At 43.4% G+C, this 20,928-nt stretch overlaps 1 long non-coding RNA gene across 3 annotated transcripts; it reads left to right on the forward strand.

Moving 5' to 3' along the window:
* The first annotated feature begins 4,411 nt into the window (after positions 1–4,411).
* Positions 4,412–10,738, forward strand: LOC137348176 (uncharacterized). 3 transcript variants are annotated; one of them, XR_010969089.1, is made up of 3 exons: positions 4,412–4,658; positions 5,234–5,292; positions 9,874–10,738. It is a non-coding gene; the product is annotated as an uncharacterized lncRNA (long non-coding RNA). The 3 variants fall into 3 exon arrangements; XR_010969090.1 differs by lacking the exon at positions 4,412–4,658 and adding an exon at positions 4,665–5,015 and having other exon boundaries at positions 5,234–5,296; XR_010969088.1 differs by lacking the exon at positions 4,412–4,658 and adding an exon at positions 4,665–5,015.
* Positions 10,739–20,928: the final 10,190 nt, after the last annotated feature.

The following is a 20,928-nucleotide window of genomic DNA, read 5'->3' on the forward strand; positions in this document are numbered from 1 at the left end:
GGGATAAAACTGAGACCTTTGAGTACAGAACGCTCAGCATCAGAGAGGGGGAGGTCAGAGGGTATAGTGAATACACGGCAAGGGGTCAGATCAGAAGGGGTGGGGTCAGAGGGAAGTGAAGCGGAAGGAGGATCTGGAGGGGCATTAGTCCCCATCAGCTGCTGGAGCTTGCGTTCCTTAACACCTGAAAGGAAGAAAAAAAGTTTTTTGTTAATGCGTCGGATGAGACGTAAGATGAGATGAAACTGCGGAGTAGAACAGCTTTGAGATAAGGTGAGACGGTGCTGCTGGAGAGAGAGGTCCAGTGTGTGCATGTGGCGGCGCATAGCACTGAGTGTGGATCCCAGGATGCAGCGTGAGTAGCAGTCCGAGGAACGTTGTATTTCTCGGAGATACATGTGATCCTGGGTGGTTTCAAAGCATGATGGGTGAAACTGCAGTTGGAATCCACGTGGAATAAGTCGGAGCCGGAGACAGTCACTGAGGAAGGAGATGTGGCTGTGAAAACGAGTTTTGGAAGATACCTTATCAAACACCAGGAGGGAAATAGAAAGCAATGAAGGTGAACAAGGTAAAAGAGACAAACGAAAATCCCATTGGAGAGAAGAGCAGAACTTCTTCAAGGTAGGCATTCCTGGAAGAGAAGTGGCAGTGAATTAAACACTAAAATAAAAGCAAAATACTGCGGATGCTGGAAATCTGATTCCAGCATTTCTTGTTTTTGTTTCAGATTTCCAGCATCCGCAGTATTTTGCTTTTATTTTAATGACCTAGACTTGGGTGTGCAGGGCATTATTTCAAAATTTGTGAATGACACAAAACTTGGAAATATTGTGAAGTGGTGGAGGATAGCGATCGACTTCAAAAGGACAAAGACAGGGTGGTGGAATGGGTGAACATGTGGTGGTAGGAATTTAATGCAGAGAAGTGTGAAATGATTTATTTTGGGAGGAAGAACAATGAGAGGCAATGTAAAATAAAGGATACATTTTTAAAGGGGGTGGCAGGGCAGGTTGAGAAAGTGGTTAATAAAGCATATGGGATCCTGGACTTTATAAATAGATGCATAGAGTACAAAAGCAAGGAAATTATGGTGAACCTGTATAAAATACTGGTTCGGCCTCAACTAGAGTATTGTGTCCAATTCTGGGCAGTGCATTTTAGGAAGAATGTGAAGGCCTTAGAGGGTGTGCAGAAAAGATTTGCGAGAATTGTTCCAGGGATGAGGGACTCCAGTTACCTGGATAGATTGGAGAAGCTGGAAAATCATGAGTCTAAACAGAGTCAATGGGGAGAAACGGTTCCCATTGGCAGAAGGATTGAGAACCAGAGATCACCCATTTAAGAGAAATGGCAAAAGAAACAACGGCAACGTGAGGAAAATGTTTTTTATGCAGTGAGTGGTTAGGATCTGGATTGCACTGCCTGAGAGTGTGGTGGAGACAGATTCAATTATGGCTTTTGAATGATAATTGAATAATTATCTGAAGAGGACAAAATTTGTGGGGCTACGGGGAAAAGACAAGGGAGTGGGACTAGGTGAGTTGCTCTTGTAGAGAGCCGGCACGGACACAGTGGGCTGAATGGTCTCTTTCTGTGCTGTAACCATTCTATGATTCTATATGGCTGGGCATTGGGTGGAGAGAGGTCATGGAGGGATTTGAAATGAAGGCAAGGATGTTGAATTCCAGTTGAAGGGCTCGGGGAGCTGACATGTTTGGGACAGGACTCAAATGGTAGAAGTGCAGGACTTTGTGTGGGAGAAGAATCAGGCAGTCGATTTCTGGATTGAAGTTTATGAAGGAGGATTTCAGAGAATAAAGCATTAGAGAAGTCAGGCTTCAGATGATGGAGGTAAGGATGAGAGATTCAGCAGCAAAGGGGCAAGGTTGGGTGTAAGCAAGCAAAGTTCTGGAAGTGGCCAATTGGATGTGAAGTCGAACTCTCAACTTCAGAATGAACGTAATGCTAAGGCTACGCAGTACTGAGCTGAACCTGAGTAAACAGCCAGAAAAGTTGTTGAAGATGTTCAGAAGAGGGACTGTCACATCCTTATAGCCAAGGAAGATAGCCTAGATTAGGGAAAGGAGCATAAAGGAGAAAGAGAAGATAGAATTATTCCAAGAAAAAACTGTCCATCAAGTCTACCTTAATAAGAAAGGAAATGATCTAGAGTGTAATTATGAGTGAATAGTTATAAGCTGCAAAGCCTTGGAAAGCTGTCATTTGCTGTCACTCTTTGGTTGGAAATTATTTCCAGTCTCTTGGTAAGCCCAGAGTCTCCCAATTTTGGACCATGTGTTGTCTAACTTGCCTGTCTGGAGCTGGTTTTATCTGATCTCTGGTGTTGAAACTCCTCATAAGTTATAATGAAGGCTACAGGTTTGAAACAGTTCAGACTAACTGGCATGCAGTTTCAAAGGGTTTTTACACACTGAACTGGGGCTAATTTGAGGGAGTAATTCTGACAACTCATCCTTTAAAACTTAAACTCACAAATTATTAATACTGTATGAACAACTATTTCAGAAATTTCTGTTACTGTGGTTGGAATTTTATGGCCTCCCAACGAGTGGACTGGTGACTGGGAGGTGGGGAGGGAATTGAATAGAAGGCAGGGCATGTTGCCTTTCCGCTTCCTCTGCAATTTTACGCGGGACAGCGGTGGTGAGAAACGGCCAGCCTGCCCCAGATCAATCAAGGCCTTAAGTGGCCAATTAACTGCCCAACATTAAATTCTGGCCTGTGTGTCTTTCCTCCTGTATATAAGTTCAGTCTATTCCGGGCCTGAACTTTGCACCATGGAAACGAAGCAACAAAATTCCAGGAGATGCATCAAAATAACACTCTCAGAATGGGTTCCTTATCATTTTGCAAAAGCGATGGTGGTATCTTTGTACCTTCTTTTAAGGTTTTTTTTCCCCTTTTTCTCACAGTTCAATACTGATTTTCTTGATTTCTCTCTCACACACAAGCACATTTCTCTCTTCCTCCTCTAAAGACATTAACTCTTGCTGGCATACCAACAACCTTGTTGGACTGTACAGCAACAGTCATTTCTCGTGTATGCGGAGATAGTGAGCGTTAGTAGATAATTTGGGAATTTGGATCATTACAGTCAACTCCAGTCCTAGTACGTTCACACTTCTAGCCAGATCAATAGGAGCAGGGAACTTGACCAGCTGCTAATAGTGCTCCTACTGCAACCTTGGCTAATATAGATAACCGGCCTTAGAATGGCTCCATATGAACTCATTGGATGTTGGTTTCCTGGTGCCTAGACCTAGGATGACAGTAGCAGGTTTAATTTGTAGCTCGCCTGGATAATACCCAGGTACAGTGAACTATTTGCCGAGATCTCGAAAGGAAGCCAGATTCAGAAAGTGAAAATTCTTTAGTCAAGTTTACTGTCAGATAGATTCTTAGTCAAAAGAATGTATATGGCCTAGTAACTTAGATAGTGAACATTTTCTATGTTACAAGAAGTGTTGCAAAATTGATTAAAATTCACAGTAAAAATATTGTTTTTCTGTGTTATATATCCTTACTGAAATCTCTATTGCAGTAGTGAGATGGTCCAATGGATCAGTTGGCACTTAACATTGTGCAGTGTTAAACTGAGCCAAACAGACGAGGAAGCTCACAGAGTCAATTCCTGATCTATTCTGAGTTAGTTGATTTCAGTTTTAGTGGAAATATGGGTGCTGTAATTAGCCACACAACACTCTTGGGATGTTTTTTGGCAAGGGGGTGTTGGGGGAAAGTGGCATATGGAAAGAGACAGTCAGCTGGGTTGTCTCTTCAATCTGTTGACACTTTTTGAAAAGTGAAAACAAGGATCAAGCTGGGCCGTTAAAATCAGCACGACCATATTCTGCCCACATTCACTGTCGATAGTTCACACATGCAGAATATGACCACTTCAGGTGGGATATCAGCGCCCTACAACAATCAATGCCTTCAAGAGTGAAGGGGAGAAATTCAGAAGGAACAAACACAAAGCAAGACATGTTCGTGTTCAACTGATAGTATAAATTTGTGTGCATAGGCGGGCGGGGGTATTCTCTTGCAGCTACTTAGATAATGAATAATTCAAAAATGTGATTTTCGTTTGTTTATTTCCAAGGACTGTGGGGTTGTTTTGAGTAGGTATAAATCCTACATTCTGTGACGGTTGCCATTTGATTCTGATTCGGGAGCTTAGGCCATAGTAGTTCGCTATTTTTAGTTGAGGATCATTATGTTTATGAACTAAAAATACGATCACGTAATGTAAGTGATGACTAAAAGATGAGTCCCACGCTGTTGTCAACATTAATGTTCCTTTCCCATGCCTTGCTAGTCATTGAGACGCAACGTGATCTTCATCTGCATAACAATTGCCTCTGTCAACCTTTCTGTGTCCCACTGATTCGGGCGCTGCTGCTGTGAACCAATGGCTGGGTGTGGAGGAAGGAGGAAGAGGTATAAGGGCATGGAAGTGGCTATTGTAGCGGGGGTAAGACAGCTGGTTGCGAGCTCGCTGTTTAACCCAATGGCCCCGCACATTGTTCCAGTCAGAAGACGAGGGGAACTTTAGCTGCTTGGCGGCAATACAAAGAGGCTTTGGAGCGAAGCGCATATTTAGCAGCGAGCTGCGGACTGGTTAAAAGCCGGGGGTGAGTTTGACAGCTCAACTCTAATAAAGTCAGAGGGAAGCACAGGATGGCCGGGGTTTCAGCAGGACTCGCATTTAAAGTTGTTGCTTCCGCCCCCCCAATATTGACTCATTGAACTGATAGAGCTGCTGGTATTCAGGGATTTTCAGACCGAAGTTCACAACCGTTGACTAACAGGAGGAGGAGGGCTCTGTGAAGATTGGGGCCGCCTTTCCGTTACCAGCCTGAACAAGTTCAGGCAAGTTCAGGAAAGTGCGATTTGCTTTGTTCCGCGGCTCCGTGGAAGCAGCTGATCATTGGCACAGCAGCTCCCGGAGCGGCGACATGTACCTGTACGGCCGGGAGGAGCCTGAAGAGGTAAGAAGGGAAAGGAAGGGGAGCAAAGTAAAGCATTCCAAACGGAGAGACGGCCCAAGCGCTGCATACTGGTGGCACTCTGTATTTAATCATTCCGTTGCCAGCGCCTTGTTGCATACAGATTTTTGTTCAGGGAGTTTGCAGATGTATTGTCGACTCTTTTTTTTTTTGTGAACTTGATTTTAAAACCACAATGATTTTTTAATCACAACATTTAGATTTGGAAAGAAAATCCGTTCTGGGTGCACAGTATGAAAATTTAAAGACTGATTTTGAAGTAGGTATGGATGTAATTATGATATTTGAATCTCTGCAGGGAAATGCTTATTATCAACAAGTATAGGCGCCTGGGAGTTACAAAAGTCCTGCCTTTTCCTTTTTTGTGCACTCATTAATGGGAGGGATACCTTGCTGAAAAATGGAACATGATCCTTTTTATTCATTCGTGGGATGTGAGTGTCGTGAATGACAGGGCCATCGTTTATTGCCCATCCCTAATCACCCTTGAGAAGGTGAGAAGCCGTGGACCCTCGCACTGCTATGGGAAGGCCACCGCAGGGGGTTTGCATGCCGATTGGAAACTTCCACCTCTAATTGGCCTCAATTAGCTACCTGCTACTTGTGGGTGGATAGCAACTGGCCACTCCCCCCCGCCCCCCGCCCCCCGCCCGGCCTCCTTTAAAAATGGCCCAGAAGTAAGACCGTGCCAGCAAATCAGCATGCAGCGGTGGGAAATTCTGGATCCGTCTGCCTCCGTTCTCGCCTCCAGCAGGCTTCCAAAATCCTATCCTTGATTTCCAGAAGTGAAAGGACAGTATGCTAATCCATTGTGTCACCCAGTCCACTGCAGGTGTAATCACAAAGCTATTCATTTCTAATGAAGGCTAATTTCAGTTATTTATAGTTGGGAATTATTAATTAGATTCATGCTGTAAACATGGGGAAACTCTTGTTTCTATTTTTTCCCCCTATTTGCTTTTCTCTGTTCGATGCACTGTTTTGTATAGGGATATGGTTACACCTGATATGTAACCCAATGTCTATCTTTCACATGAGCCTAGAATAGAAGTGCCAGCAGGCATTCTTACTGTGGGAGCCATTGCAGCTATGCCTGATTATGTCTACATTCCTGTATCCAAGAAGGGGACTTTGCAGCAGAACATCATTTAGTTGTCGTCATTAGTGAGGAAACTTAGCTGTTTGTTTTCCTCTCCAGCCCAAGACACCAAAGGCCATTGTAGCCACCAGCTGAAATCAGCTCTGCATCTACCCAGCAATGTGGAAAATGGCCCAGGTATGTCCTGTACACAAAAAGCAGGACAAATCCATCCTGGCCAATTACCACCCCATCAGTCTACTTTCGATCATCAGTAAAGTGATGGAAGGGGTTGTTGACAGTGTTATCAAGTGGCAATTGCTCAGCAATAACCTGTTCACTGACACTCAGTTTGGGTTCTGCCTGACCTCCATTACAGCCTTTGTCCAAAAATGGACAAAAGAGCTGAACTCCAGACGTGAGGTGAGAGTGACGGCCCTTGACAGCAAGGCTGCATTTGACTGAGTATGGCATCAAGGAGCCCTAGCAAAACTGGAGTCAATGGGAATCAGGGGGAAAACTCTCCATTGGTAGGAGTCAAACCTAGCACACAAGAAGATGGTTGTGGTGCTTGCCAGTCAATCATCTGAGCTCCAGGACATCACTGCAGAAGTTCCTCAGGGTTGTGTCCTAGGCCCAACCATCCTCAGCTGCTTCATCAATGACCTTCCTTCAATCATAAGGTCAGAAGTAGGGATGTTCGCTGATGATTGCACAATGTTCAGCATTCGTGACTCCTCAGATACTGAAGCAGCCCATGACCAGATGCAGCAAGACCTGGACAACATCCAGGCTTGGGCTGAGAAGTGGAAAGTAACATTCTCCATTCTCGCCATACAAGCCAGGCACTGACCATTTCAAACGAGAGAATCTAACCATCTCTCTTTGACGTTCAATGGCATTACCATCACTGAATTTCCCACTATCAACATCCTGGAGGTCACAATTGACCAGAAACTGAACTGGACTAGCCACATAAATGCTGTGGCTGCAAGAGCAGGTCAGAGACTGGGAATCCTGAGGCGACTAAATCACCTCCTGACTCCTCAAAGCCTGTCCACCATCTACAAGACACAAGTCAGGAGTGTGATGGAATACTCTCCACTTGCCTGGATGGGTGCAGCTCCAACAACACTCAACAGCAGCACGAGGCCATCCAGGACAAAGCAGCCCACTTGATTGGCACCCCATCCACCACCTTCAGCATTCACTTCCTCCGTCAGTGGCAGAAGTGTGTACCAGCTACAAGATGCACTGCAGCAACTCACCAAGGCTCCTACAAAAGCACCTTCCAAACCCACGATCTCTACCACCTAGCCAAGCCACAGACCATCCTGACTTGGAACTATGTCACTGGGTCAAAATCCTGGCACTCCCTTCCTAAAAGCCCTGTGGGGGTACCTAAACCCCAAGGACTGCAGTATTTCAAGAAGGCAGCTCGTCACCATCTTCTGAAGGGCAATTAGGGATGGGCAATAAATTCTGGCCTAGCCAGCGACGCCCACATCCCCCGAATAAATGAAAAAAAGGCATTAAACTGGCATTTTGTAGGTTTAAGATTTCAAGTAGATCAGCCAACTTGAATCACTGGGAGTGACATTCCAAGCTTTCTTGTGCTCTTCTGCTGTTTCAGTCAATAGTATTGCTTCACTAATCACCATTGTCTACAGGGTAAAAATCAATCAATCAATGAAAACAAGAGGGTGAAGAAAATACCTGTGAGCTTCAGACAGCCTGTGTAATTTCCATGAAATCTAATGTATGTGTCACACTTTTTTGCATGTTATCCAGGATGCGAGTTCGTAGATATTACTGAAGAATAGTAATAAAATGTGAGGGTGATGTGCATTGATGCAACCTATCTAGGGCTTTTATTTTTTTTTAAATAACCATGCACTTGAAAGTAGGAATTGTCTGAAGTCACCATAGTTGTCTATTCCAAAAAAAATTGAATTTTAACCACAGAGTCACAGAATTGTTACAGTGCAGAAGGAGGCCATTTGGCCCATCGTGTCCACACCAGTTCTTTGAAAGAGCAACTCACTCAGTTCCATTCCCCTGCCTTCTGCCCATAACCCTGCACATTCTTCCTTTTTCATATAACAGTCTAATTCCCTTTTGAATGCTTCAATTGAACCTGCCTCCACCACATTCCAGTTCTTAATCACTCACTGCGTGAAAAAGCTTTTCCTCAAGTCACTTTTGCTTCTCTAACCAAATACTTTAAAGATGAATCTTCACAGGGATGAGTGACATCAGTTATGTGGAGAGACTGGAGAAGCTGGAATTCTTACAGCAGTGAAGGCTGAGGGAAGGTTTCATAAGATTTAGCGGTTGATGAGAGTAAATAAGGAGAAACTGTTTCCACTGGCAGACAGGTTGGCAACCAGACCCAAATTTAAAGTACATTCCCCACCGTATATAGCGGACATATTGGTACAAATATGATTTACTTACTGTATGTGTTGGATGCTATATCCATTAGACTCCCTTGTCCTGAAGGTTTTGAAAAGTTAAGGATTTCTGGTCCTGAATCTGGTTAAAAGGTGATGGGGACTAAATCGATCCAAAATCGGATTATGATTTGTTTAAATAGACTGACAGATCATCTACATTTAGCGAACAGCTGATTGAAACTGTCTGAAGTCTCCACTTTGTCTATTTTGGTTGTTAACAATGCAAACAGCTGGTGAAGCTGTCTGAAGTCTCATCAGCTGTTCCTGGTGCATTTAAAAACAGATTTAAAAAAAAAAGGGTGGACTGCAGTCAGAGGCTCTCAGCTGCTCACGTATATAGTTAACAGCACTTCTTCACACTTACTGAATTGCCCATAATAACCTCTTGCTTAATGTGTTATAAGCGGCCCCTTTACAGTTGATTTCAGTGGAAATGTTAAATGGTTAGCTTCATTTGCTAAATATGTGGCTGCCCAGAAGAAGCTTGGGCAATGTAAATGGTGGGGACTGATTGGCAAGAACCAGAGGGAAGATAAGAAATTTACTTATGCAGCGAGTCATGATCTGGAATGTACTGCTTGAAAGGGTAGTGGAAGCAGACTCAAAAATAACTTGAAGGAAGAAAAATTGCAGGGCTATGTAGAAATAGCAGAGGAGTGGGACTAATTGGATAGGTCTTTAAAAGAACTGGCATGATGGGATCAATGGTCCCTCTCTGCTGGATGATTTTGTGGAATAAAATGGATTCTTGGAATAGACGTGGAGAGAGGCAATTGATCAAGGATGATGTGCAACAGTTCAGAAAAAGTAAAGAGCCAATGAAAGAGCTGAAGTGCATGAGTAGTTTAGTTATAGATTTATATTTGTTAATCAAATTAAAAGTACGATCATAAATATTTCTCACTTAAATTAAACTGAAAGCATTATGCATCATAAAATTTAAAATCTAAAAAAAAAAATTTTCCTAACAATAAATTTAAAACCTGATTGGGTGATTAAAATTGAAAAAAAAAATGTAGACTTGGCCAAACATATATTAAAAGCAGCTCTGTAAATGGAATAGAAGGTGAGTCTGAGGTTTCTGAGAAGCGAGATCTGGAGAGGTTATAAATTGATGAAGATATTTTAATAACAATCACAGCCTGTATTTATATAACACCGTTTAATGTAGAAAACATTTAATGTTGCTTCACATAGATGTAATCAGAAAAAATAGTTACCAAGCAATAATTGAGATTATTAGTAATCTTGAGTTTTGTTTCACAAGTGTTCAATTATTTTAAGTATGTTGTAATTATTTTTACAGCATATACTGGATTCAAGTCCTACTGCAGGACTAAAGGAAACAGGATTGCTGCTCAAAGGATGGGAACAATTTTTTTTCCAGAGATCTGCTTTTGAGATAGTGACTTTTTTTGCCACATTTTCCAAGAACCCATTAAGAAATAATCAGTGCATTTGGCACCCAGTTATGTCCCTTTCTAGTGGCCGATCAACACTGCCAAGATTCAAAACTTACTTTGATTTATAATCTTACTGTAATAAAATGAAAGACCGTTATAATTGACAGCTAACAGGAACAGAATGAATAGTGTTTATAAAGAGGTGCAATACTCCTGCATATTTTGAAGTCTGACTTTCTTTTGTTCAGGCTTATTTTTTTAAATTCACTTTGTGACACTGCATTGTGAAGTTTACAGTGGGTGTTGATTTATAATATTGTAATAAAATGGAAGACAGTTATAATAGGCAGCCGACAGGAAAAGGACTAATACAATGTTATTTTGAAGTGCAACACTCTTGTATAACTCCAGGAAGAAGTTATTTAAAACAAAAAGTGGAGGAGGCTGTATTCAACATTCTGACCTCTATCCGGACGAAATCCAGAAATAGTTTACAGTTCCAACCATGTGAGCCATACACTTCCATCTGACCCTCAAACAACTAACAGTTCACAGTAGATCACAACAGTGAGTCTGAGAAGCATTGTGCCCTGAAATAGGGAAATTGTCTGTTTATACCAAGTTTATTATAATGTGCTTCTTTAACTCGACCTTAAAATCATCATCGTCAAGAATGTCTAGATCAGTGTAACAATTTTATTGTTTGATTAAACAAAGTTTTATGCATGTTTAAGATTCTTCTACAAAAGTAACTGCTATAAAATGTTCAACTTTGCTTCAAAACATTTTTTCCATTCTCATTTTTATACAAATCAACTACGCTGACATTCTAGTGGGGTGTAGAATCCATGGTGAGGGAGAAGTAGGATAACCATGTACGTTCTCCTCTTCTAAGAAGAGGTCAGGCACTACGGTGTCATTCCTGATGTTCGCTCTTGGCTCTGATTCTCAAGAATGAATGATGCAAAATGGAGGTGAAAGACAACAAGGACTCTACTCTTGCCTACAAAAATAAAAGTGTCTGCAAAATTGATTATTCAGTTTAATTTGTGTACATAAACTGGCTTTAATATTAAACTTCAATTAAATACATAACTACATGGAAAGGGTATTGAAGGTTATAGGAATAAATATAGATGGATATGATTAAAATACCACATTGAATCCATAGTTCGTGTACTCTTTTGAGAGGAGTAGAATAGGAGAATTTTGTCAATGGAGGACAGTAGACCAGGTTAAGAACAGAAATGTGGGAATTTATGAATATTCTGATCACTCTAAATAATACCCCACTGGAAGTTGTTAGTAAATTCTTCTACCTTGGGTCCATGGTGACAGAGAATCTGTCCCTTGATGCAGAGCTCAGTACACGGATAGGGAAAGTAGTTACCACCTTGGTCAACTTGCGAAACACGCATGGGATAACACCAAGCTGACCCTCAGGACCAACCTGATAATTTATATAACCTGTGTTCTCAGTACCTTGCTGTATGGCTGTGAAACATGGGTGACTTACAGCTACTAGGAAAAGCTCAATAGTTTCCATCTTCACTGTCTGTGGCGCATTATGGCTATATCCTGGCAGTCCTCTCAAAGGCAGAACTCCCAAGTGTGTTGGCACTAATCAAACATAGGTGGCTTCAGTGGATCAGACACACCGTCAGGGTGGAAGATGGTCGCATATCCAAGGACCTTGTGTATGGTGAGGTAGTTAGGGCCAGACAACCAGTTGGACGCCAAAAGCTCCGCTTCAAGGATGCTTGCAGGCTTGACATGAAGGCCCTAAATGTCGACTAGTGCATCTGGGAGTTATGAGCTGGTGAAAGAGAGAAATGGTGACACATCCTGTGCACTAGTGTGCATTACTAGGTTGACCAGTTGCTACAGCAGCTTGGCAACAGGCGCCAATGTCCGGAAACAACAGCTCACAGCGTCACTTGGCAGCTTCACATGCAGTACTTGTGGCAGAACCTGCCTCTCAATGATTGGCCTTCACAGCTATCAGAAAATGTACACCAAGAGAAGACACCCCACCTAAATGGATTGCTTATTGCGTGTCCATCATCTTTTGTAGATGGAAGGATGCCAACCAAATAAATATTTTGGAGATTCCTCCATTTTTTTTTTTGCTGGAGATTTGGCAATTTTCATATTGAACTTTCCCTCCTTTAGATTAAACAAATTGGAAGAGCCCAGCATTTAGTATGTGTTGTGTAGAAGGAATGGGCTTGATGTGCCAATTGACTATTTCCTGTTTTCGTGCAAATGCTAGTGGATGCTTTTGTAAGAACATTCCTGAGTTTGTTTACTGGTCAGTTTCATTGCAGATTTGTTACTTTTGGCTTTAAAACATTTTGGGGCAAAATTGGATGGCCCCAAAAATGGGCGTGGGGGACCCTGATGCATGATTAACTCGTGCCCTTCTGATGCAGGCAAAATTCTACTCATTTAAATAAATGTAATGTGTAGCCCAGTGCTAAATGTGCTGTTGTGTGACTGCATGCCTGAGGAGGAGACCCAAATTCATGCGAGTCTAGCATCATTTAAAGCTAGTTGGCACTACTTAAAGCCAGCCTGCACCTCGGAAAGGGGAGGCACATTCTGGCTAGAGCTGAAAGTGGCTGGGAAGAGTTTCCAACATGCAAAAAGAATGACTAATGGTGCAACAGGGGAGAAAGCATACTCCAGTATTCTCAGACACTGCAGTAGAGGCCTGGGAGCTGGGGGTGGAGAGGCATGATGTCTTCTATCCGCAGGGGGCCGGGAGACCCTCCAGACAGACATTGTGAAGGCAGTGGGACTAGATAGGCCGTCGCGGTCTGTGCCAGCAGTCTACCCGCATGGATGTGGAAGTCGTGCCGCAAGAAGTTCAGTGAGCTCACACGAGAGGTTAAGGTCAGAGGATATGGCATTTGAAGATGCATTCAATCAGTTGAACCACTAGCCTCAGAGATTGTTCAATGCACCACTAACCTACTGCTAATCTTTACCTATCATGACTCATACCTACACATTCTCAGCTTCACCTCTCATACTTGGCACTACTGCAAGCCTCATTCTTGAAACTTACACACACTGAGCTAGGCATCCATGCTGGTCACATCACCCAAACAGATTACACCACACTCACTGACACACCTGCCTCTGTCTTGCAGGGCAAGGTGGTACATAACGGAGGCAATAGGACCTAACTGGCAGGGGACAGGCACTGCTGTATGCCCTCACTTCTAGGGAGGACACAGTGCTCGCCATTATTGGAACAGCCTTAACTGTGGCCAGGGCGGGGCTGAAACCATTGAACCTGACTGTATGCTCATGCCTACTCTTCATTCTCAATTCCCACATTATTTTTCTGATTGATTTACAAGCTGTAGGTGTTGTAAGCATACACCTCTTGCTTTCCATCCCTCTTCTCACCACAACCCTACCCTTGTGCCTTACTCCTTCTAGATAACCAAGAACTGCAACCTAGACAGGCCGTGGTGGAAGAGTAGGAACATTGTGACCTAGCTCTTGCACTTGCAGCCACCAGCTCAGACACTGACCCTGCTCATACTTTAGAAGATAGCTAAGAGGGGGTTTCCTCCACCATTTCCGCCACCTCCAGCCTGATGCTGCCACCAAACACATCTTCCACTCCCCTTCCCTGTTGGCATTCTGAAGGGACCGTTCCCTTCACGACACCCTAGTCCATTCCTCCATCATCGTCCCCTTCCCACTACACATTCCCATTGCAATTGCAGGAGGTGTAATACCTGCCCTTTTACCTCCTCTCTCCTCACCATCCATGGCCCAAACACTCCTTCCTGGTGAAGCAGCGATTTACTTGTACTCCCTTCAATTTTGTATACTGTATTCGCTGCTCACAATGTGGTCTCCTCTGTGGGGAGACCAAATGTAGATTGGGTGACCGCTTTTGTGGAACACCTCCGCTCAATTTGAAAGCATGACACCAAGCTTCCGGTTGCTTGCCATTTCAACACACCACCCTGCTTTCGTGCCCACATTTCTCTCCTTGGCCTGCTGCAGTGTTCCAGTGAACATCAATGCAAGCTCAAGGAGCAGCACCTCATCTTCCAATTAAGCACTCTACAGCCCTCTGGACTCAATATTGATTTCAATAATTTCAGACCATGAGCCTCATTTTTTTTTTACTTTTGTATATTTCCACTTTTTAAAATATTCTTTTAACCATGTGCTAGTCTTAAACTTGTTTTTCATGCTTTTTGCTTTTGGACAGAGATTCTCATTATTCTGCCATTAGCGCTCTCTCTGGACTCATCTTTGTCTTTTACTACAACTATTTAGCACTCCATTTGCATTCTGTTCCATGACATCTCTGTCATTTAATCATCACCACCACCCCCCACCCCCGTCCTATCACAGACCTTCCCTCTTGTTCTTCTTTCCCCTCCCCTTTCACTTGCTCAAAGACTTGCATTTCTAACTTTGCCAGTTCTGATGAAAGGTTACTGACTGGAAACATTAACTCTGCTTCTCTCTGCAAAGATGCTGTAGACCTGCTGAGTATTTCTGGCACTTTGTCCTCATTTCAGGGGAATCAGCATGATCAGCATCAACACTGGACATGAAAGGGCAGGGTCAAGGGTAACGCTGATGCCAGCTTGCTGGAGGGTGAAGTGGCACACAGGTTGTGCTGCAGAGAAGTTAGATGAGGACTTTGATGGGGTGGTGTACAGGAGAAGGCTGATGGGTATGCAGAATGAAATGCTTGGTGCATTGGCAGGCCTGCCAGAAAGCCTGCAGTCAATGTCAAGGAGCACAGAGGAGTCTGGTGCCGAAGTAGTAGAGGGCTTTATGCAGAGCTTGGAGCCCATCCTTTCCAGCTTGAAAGTGGCGGCCAGCTCCATGAAAACATTTGTGGACCCAGCCATTTTCAGCATCTGATGGCTGATTTCCCAGCTTCCATTGCAGCACAAGCAGAAGCCACCCAATGATTGGATGCTGCCATTATGACTGCAGGTACCAGTGTTCAAAGGGGCTTTCAGGGTGTCGCAGCAGTCCAGCAATCTGTTCTCCCAACAGATTACTAGAATTGCTGAGGCGCCACCACAAGGGGAAGTGCTAGTGGCGTTGTGCTGCACGAACCTGCTGACCTCTCATGATGACCGTGTGGTCCTTCTTCCCACCACTGCCACTCCACTAGAGCCATTGCGGTTGTCTGACAGCCAGCCAGCTCAGACAGCTGCCAGCCATGCTGAGATGGTGCAGCGCAATGCCAGGCCATTCAGGGCTAGAACTGGTTAAGGTCATCCTGCAAAATGATCTGTCATCCACTCCACTGAAAGCAGCCTTCCACCGGCCATGTTGTAGCCACTGGGGTAGCACTGCATACAAGTAAATGGAATACAGGCACTAAGGGAATGCATAAGGGCGATTGGTAGAATTTTGTGTGGGGTATTTAATGCTTTTATTTATAAATTTGGGTTAGAATGTTTTGTGGTGGATTTTATTTTAGCATTGTGGCCGAGAGTGCGCTGTGTTGGGCAGTAATAGAGAAAGGAAAGTGTGGGACTTTTGTTGAATGGGGAATTGGGTTGTGTTCAGAGTATCACAGTTGGATGGGTTGAATTACACAGCCTGGCCAGAAAGGAGATGTGTTGGTTACCTCCTTCCTTCCTCCGCCTATTAGTCGTCCCCTTCCTCCCCCTCTTGCTCAGCTGGTTGCATATACCTGGTGGCAAGGGCTGTGCCCTCATAATGGGAAAATTATGCAGCAGAGTGCAACAAATCTTGACACATGCCCTGCAACACTGCTGTTTGTGGACTTCAGCAACTTTAAATAACAGTCCAGACTACCGAACACTTCTATAATTACAGCAAAAGCCAGTAGAAATCAATCAGCAGCTAACCTGAAAATAATTGATAATCTCTTTAAATAGTGCTGCCGTTGTGGGTTTTGAGGGTGTGGGGTGGGTGCTGGACTCCTTCCTGCAGCTGAATGCATATTCATCTGTGCGTGGTTAAGAGAGGGTGTTAACTGGAGTGTTGAGAAACAGCAGTGCCATTTACATAATGACTGACGCCTGATCTGCCTACTCTGCAAAATTCTGCCACACACTTCCTGCACCCGTGCTAACACCCTACCCAAGCTGGTGTCCAGCACAGCCTGCACCAGAAGCATGAACATGTGCCTTTGACGCTATTTTAGAACTCCAATGGCATCTGTAGTGCCAAAGATGAGCACCATACAACTGAATTTTGTGGCCTTTATTTGTTGTGATGAATTTAAGTTGCATAACCAAGTTGTAGAAAATCATCAGGTTTGTTGCTGATTTTATCATGTGAATTAGGCAGTCTATTTTATATAATTATTTATATTAAAATCATCAGTGCTATACACCCAAAGATGCAAGTCTGACCAGATCAAGTAATGACCACTTGTTGCTGGAGAGATGCAGGGGATTTGATTCAGGTCTTCAGAATTGCTGAGCCCATTGGATTGATGATGTACAAGGAGACAGATGATTTTAGGGGTGGGGTCAAGTAGAACAATGGTCCATCCATTTAAATTCAGAAGCAGGATGGGAGGCTGGATGCATGGAAGTTTTATTTTCCTGTAAAAGATGATCAATCTACGGGGAGATGATGGTAATTGGCTCCTTGCTGTCCTCAAAGAAAGAGATGGATGTATTATTGGAAAGCTATAATCTTAGACAGCCCCTCGGGATCGAGAATGACTTGCTTCCCCTTTGGTTTGATGGGTTTTGAGATGGCTGATAAGTCCAATGACTGATCTGCAGTTTCTGCCAGATGAGGGGCAGGTGGTGCTTGAAGGGTCAGGTAGGTGAGTAGTTTGGAGGTTTCTGTACTCCCTTCGTGCCTCAACTTCATCTCCGTGTGTTCCCAATGAAGTCCCTTGAGGTGTGCGATGCCTTTCTGAATGAGCTTTCTCCATCTGGGATGGCCACAAGCCAGGGACTTCCACGAGTTGATGGGAATGTTTGATCTCTTCGGGGATGCTTTAAGGTCACGTCTGAAGTGTTTCCGCTGTCCTCCTAGGAGTCTCCTGCTGCAACCAAGTTCTGAGTGGAACAGCAGCTTCAAGAGTCTGGTGTCAGACATGCGAATGACCCTGTCCTGCCCAGCAGAGCTGGTTTTGGGTGATTAGCGCCCTGATGCTTGGGAAGTTGGCTTGGGAGTGGACGTTGCTGCTGGGCTGCCTTTCTTGCCATCGAATTTGGAGGATCTTGCAGAGACACCTCTTGTGGTACTTCTCCAGTGCTTTGAGGTGCCTGCTGTAGGTTGTTCAAGTCTCCAAAGCATATAGAAGCTCAGAGATCACTACTGCCCAGTAAACCATGATCTTAGTCTCGGATTTGAGATCCTGGTCCTCAAATACTCTCTTCCTTCAATGGCCAAAGACTGCGCTGGCACATTGGAGATGGTGAGGAGCCTTGTTGTCGATGTTTCCCTTTGCTAAGAGGAGGCTCCCAAAATCAGGAAAATGGTCCACATTTTCCAGGATCTCACCATTGATCTTGATTGATGGGGGGAGCAACTACAATATCACATCAGGAAAAGTAAGATTTGGGATAATACCTAATGAATTAGGGCCTCTGAGGACTTGCCTGATAATTTTCTCTCAAAACCCTTCGAAGATATTGGCAGAGATTTCCTGAATTAGCAATGATTCGCTGATGATATTGTCTGTTCCAGGAGATTGTGAAGATGGGGATGGTGGAGTAAGGGTGGAAATACAGGGATGACTCCAGAAAGAATGCCAAGATAAAAAGATGTACACCAATTAATCATGTGTTGTTTAGGGAATTAAAGTGGGTATGATATATGACTGTGCTGCTGTGGTCTATGTCGTGCTCACAGTGCATGTAGAGTTAGTACTTTAAAGCCTTCCTATAGTGATTTTAAATTTATCCTTTTGTGGTTTGTGGGCTTCTGTATGTTTGCTTATGCACTGTGCTCAAATACTTCCCCTAGCTGAGCATATAGCAATGGCTGGTGAGCTGTGGGTGGGGGAGGGCGAGGTTGCTCGTGTTGGGTAACGGCTAAGCTTGCTACTCAGTGCCACAATTTTCTAAAGTCAGGCTGAATGTGCAGTTAACTGTGATGTATATGACAGTGCGTGGGACTAGTGTTCCTAGCATGTTCAATACTTAGCCACTTGTGCATTGCAAAGTGAGGGTATCGAGTTGCTGTTGGCAATGCTATTACGTGTTTGCTTCTGTGCTTACGTTAGTGTAGTGATCAGACATCATCCAGAGCAACTGCATTCAGTTTTGGGCACTGTATCTCAGGAAGGATATATTGCTAAGAAGGAGGAATGGTGCAGGTTTAGCAGAATGTTACTGGGGATAGAGTGTTTAAAATTATGAGGACATTTGGATGAACTTGTATTCCTTTGGGAATAGAAGATTTATTTAGAGTTAAGAAACAATAGATGTGCCATTTTACTACTGGCACCAGCTCGTGGGAAAGATATATAGAAGAGCAAATTTGCAGGAAAATTTGAGAGCTGCAAGAATTATAGAGAAGTGATAATGGGAGAATTTTTTATATTCGTTCATGGGGTGTGAGCATCGCTGGCAATGCCAGCATTTATTGACCATCCCTAATTGCCCCTGAGAATTCCCACATGGCAGTCTGAGAACTTGAATTTCATTTAAATTTTAAAAAAATTCTGGTAACAGTAAAAGTGACCATGAAGATGTTGGATAGTTGTAAAAACCCAACTTGTTCATGAATATTTGGAGTAAAAATTAAATTTGAGGAGTACTCCTAGGTAAAGGTGAGGAGAGTGCCTGGGTATTTGGAGGGGAGAGTCAGGGCTGGAGAAGAAGTCTGTGTCATATAATGTATATAAATGTTTTAATATTATTGTATATAGATATTTACATCACTTTCCCACTTGCTTTCTGATTGTTTCCATAAAAATAAACCATTTGTAGCTTCCTTTTATAGCTTTAATAAGTCCTTGGCTTTCTGCTATCATTAAAAAGAGGGGAAATGCTATGCATTTATAAAGGGCCTATCACAACACCAAATTGCAGTTAAGAGTCAACCATATTGCTGTGGGTCTGGAATCGCATATGGTCTAGACCGGGTAAGGATGACCAATTTCCTTCCCCAAAGGACTTTAGTGGACCAGATGGGTTTTTACTATAATTCAGTAGTTTCACAGTCATCATTACTAACATATATTAGCTTTTTATTTCAGATTTCTTTAATTAATTGCATTTAAATTCCCTCAGCTGCTATGGTGGGATTTGAACTCATGTCCCAGATCATGAGTCCAGGCCTTTGGTCTAATCAGTCTAGTAACATTGCCACAATTTAAAGGCCGGCTCAGGTCTGCAAATGAAACCCAACCCGAGCCCGACCCAGCCCAAGTCCTTTCATTTTTTCCCGCGCCCGACCTGACCCAACTCGACCATCAGTTAACCTAGCTTCCCTTTTTCACTTTGTTGCTTATCTGCACAAGCTTAAAAAAACAGTAACTAAACGACCTTTCAAGTCCAAAAAATACATTAATATTGGAGCCACGTACCGGAGGTGGTGATAGTGTGTCCGAACCAGCCCGACCCGAATGCCGGACCCAGAAGAGCGACCCGACCCAAACCCAACACGTTGTCGGGTAGCCATGCTCTACCACAATGCCACCATTCTCTTGGATGTCACCCCTTCAGCTCCAAAATACTTGCATTATATCCTGTACCTTTAAATAAGGACATAAGAAGTAGGAGTAGGCCATTCAGCCACTCAAGCCTGTTTGGCCATTGTAAATTGCCCCTAATGTAGGTAGGAGAATGGTGGGGATGTGGTGGGGAATATGGGATTAATGTAGGATTAGTATAAATGGGTGGTTGTTGGTCAGCACAGACTTGGTGGGCCGAAGGGCCTGTTTCAGTGCTGTATCTCTCTATGACTCTATCACAAGATCATGGCTGATCTGTCCCAGGCTTCAACTCCTCTTTCAGGCCTGCTCCACATAACCCTCGACTCCCCGAGATTTCAAAGATCTATCTACCTCCTCCTTAAATACATTTAGTGACCTAGCCTCCACAACTGTCTGAGGTAGAGAATTCCAGAGATTCACCACCCTCTGAGAGAAGAAATTCCTTTGCATCTCAGTTTTAAATGTGTACCCCTTTATTCTGTAATGTTCATGTAAAAGAACACCCTAATCCCTCTGTACTGCAGTATTTTGTAATCTTTCTCCATCTAAATAATAATCTTCCTTTTTATTCTTCCTACCAAAGTGGATGACCTCACACTTCCCACATTGAACTCCATCTGCCAAGTTTTTGCCCACTCAATTAACCTATCTATATCCCTTTGCAGATTCTTTGTATCCTCATCACAACATGCCTTCTCACCTATTTTTGTATCATCAGTAAATTTGGATACACTACACTCTGTACCTTCCTCCAAGTCATTAATATAGACAGTAAATAGTTGAGGCCCTAGGACCGATCCTTGTGTCACCCCACAGTTACAGCTTTCCAACCTGAAAAAGACCCATTAATCCCGACTCTCTGCCTTCTCTGTGTTAGCCAATCCTCAATCCATGCCAACACATTTACCCCCAATACCCTGAGCTCTTATTTTGTGCAATAACCTTTTATGTGGAACCTTTATTGAAAGCCTTCTGAAAATCCAAATACACTACATCTACCGATTTTCCCCTAAATCCACTCTGCTTGTTATATCCTCAAAGAACTGTAACAAGTTTGTCAAATATGATTTCCCTTTCATAAATGATTGTGTAAAAAAAACACTGGTAGCAGTCAAATGAGATCCATGATGTCTGAATCACTGATTTCTGATGTTTCCATTTGGCTAGTGAGTTCCTGCTCCTCCATTACCAGGATTATATGCTGCTGTTCACTTGTACTCGATGTATACTTTGCAAAGTGACCAAATCCCCTAGGGTGGATGTATGTACTGGTGCTCATGGTGGGTTGAGTGAGGATTACTTG

This window comes from Heterodontus francisci, chromosome 2, assembly GCF_036365525.1.
Source record: "Heterodontus francisci isolate sHetFra1 chromosome 2, sHetFra1.hap1, whole genome shotgun sequence".
Classification (NCBI taxonomy): Eukaryota; Metazoa; Chordata; class Chondrichthyes; order Heterodontiformes; family Heterodontidae; genus Heterodontus; species Heterodontus francisci.